Source organism: Mirounga leonina, unplaced genomic scaffold (assembly GCF_011800145.1).
Source record: "Mirounga leonina isolate KUSES-001 unplaced genomic scaffold, KU_Mleo_1.0 Mir_93, whole genome shotgun sequence".
In the NCBI taxonomy this organism is placed as follows: Eukaryota; Metazoa; Chordata; class Mammalia; order Carnivora; family Phocidae; genus Mirounga; species Mirounga leonina.
Window position 1 is genome coordinate 10,285,949 of NW_023270854.1, and position 2,227 is coordinate 10,288,175.

The window sequence follows — 2,227 nt, forward strand, 5'->3', positions numbered from 1 at the left end:
ACAGTATGGCTTGTGGAACATAAAAAAAAAAATACAGATTCATGTGTTTCCCATTTTCCTTTAAGCCTTATTTAGTGAACGAAACATTTATCCTCTCTCAAATGAAATCTCAGCAAGCCCTGTGAATTCACAGCTCAGTCCAAGATTAACAGGCATAATCTGTTTTTCCCTGTAGCATTTCCAGTTTGGGGAAGTCAAGAGAACAAGAGTGGATTTAGCCCTCTCTTTCACTTCTTTCACCTCTTGCAAATGGGTCTTTCAAGCCCTACCAGGGTAAAGACAGGGGAGCCATGGTCAATGTCCAAGTGTTCCCTCTCATACCTACTGACTATAGGCTCTAAAAAAAAAAAAAAAAAAAGATAATTTAAAATTTAAATTATTAATTTGTAGTGCTTGCTTGAAGTATGTCTAATATTTGCTGATTTAAAAAATAGATTATTTAAAAAATATTATTTCAAAGATTAATTGTGCCAAACATTTCAAAGAAGAAAAAATAGTGTATCTTTCCTTTTACATTTAGTAAACTCTTCCCTTATTTAACTGTTCCCCGCTCCCCCCCCCCCCACTCAACCAGTGTTTCCATGTCCATTCTCCTCACTTAATTTTGTTCCAGACCTCAGTTGTTTTCATTGCTCTGGCCTTTCTTCCCACAGCTAGAAAATCACTCCCTTTCTCTGAGACGCTTTACCCACGTGTAAAACTTACTGGCACATGGCCCAAGAGCAGGCTGGGAGATGGTTTCTCTGATTGAAGCACTAGACAAGATAGGACGAGCCATAGTAGAATGGAACTAAATTGGGGTGTGTCTCAGAAAAATGAAAATAGATTATTTTTAACAGACAGGCAGTAAGGAGCCATTCTACATTCTATTGCGGGAAAAAGTGTAATCTTCTTAGATATTAAACAGAACTCATTGTTGAACCCTTATTCCTTTTATATTTATAAAAATTTACTCTTAGTAATGATGTTAAAGTTCTATTAAAACAAAGATTTTGCAGCCCCCCCCCAAAAAAAAAAGTACTGAAGAAAAATCAAAGAACTTTATTAAAAATTTTGTATGATGTCTAGGGGAAATTTTACTTTATTTTATTATTTTTAATCTTTGGCTACCATTTGTTTATTATAAAAGGAGAGATGGCTATTATTTACATGATGAGAGATTTCACACCTTCACTGGAATGGGCAGCTTCATGTGATGCCATTTCAATAATGATTTATTTCAGTCTACATACTTTCCAAGAATGTCACCATCTCTAAATAAGAAATAATCCTTGTCATCTGGAACTAATTTGGTGCCTCCATATTCTGGGAGAACTTTATCTCCAACTTTCATGCTAACTGGTTGATCTCTCCCCACTTTCCTGTAGAGCCCAATCCAATAACTACTACTGTTGCTTGTAATACCTTTCCTTGAGATTTTTCTGGAAGCATAATGTTTCCTTTGGTTAAAGTTTCAGCTTCATTCCTTTAAAAATTCAGTGAAAGAGGGGAAGAAACTTTCTAAATATCTGTCCTGCCATGACTCTAGCCACCACAGTTGATGCTCTGCTCAGGAGCTGTGGCCACCCCAAGGAGACCCATGGCCCAACCTGTCTAGTGTAATTTTTAAAAGGTTTTATGACATGAAGTAATTTATGCAACGTAAATGCAGTTCCCTGATGTTGATGGTAAAATATGTGAATTATAAAATCTAGTTTCTTTTCTATTTTACTGTTATTTCAAAAACATAGAAGATAGATTAATGAGTTATGAGGAATAATTATGAATCTTTTCCTATAATTATATAAGTTCTTCCTATATTACTTTTCTTGACTACAAAACACATATAAATCCACATAGCCATTTATTGCACCCAGAAAAAATTGACATACACACACACATCATAAACACATCTTTATATAGTTTATTTAAAACATCAAATGTTGTACTTGTTTTTTTCCCTAAATTTTACCAATGACAAGATTATACTTTTTTCTTATAATCCATAAAAATTTTGAAAGGATTTAGTCCTTCAGCCTTAGAGACCTTTGCTCATTTGTTCTGTGTCCTAGTAAAAGAAGTATTCTATATTTAAATAAGAAGTCTGAGATCTCAAATAAAATTATATAATTTCTATCTCAGCTTGATTTTTTTAATTCATGATATTCACTACTTGTTTATTTCATTGGTTTACATTATTAATGTACTATAACATACTATGTGATCTAAGCACTCCTTAGGTGCTGGT

At 33.6% G+C, this 2,227-nt stretch overlaps 1 pseudogene; it reads right to left on the reverse strand.

Annotated features, from left to right (window-relative positions):
• Positions 1-1,219: 1,219 nt before the first annotated feature.
• LOC118004638 lies at positions 1,220-1,520 on the reverse strand (annotated as a pseudogene).
• Positions 1,521-2,227: the final 707 nt, after the last annotated feature.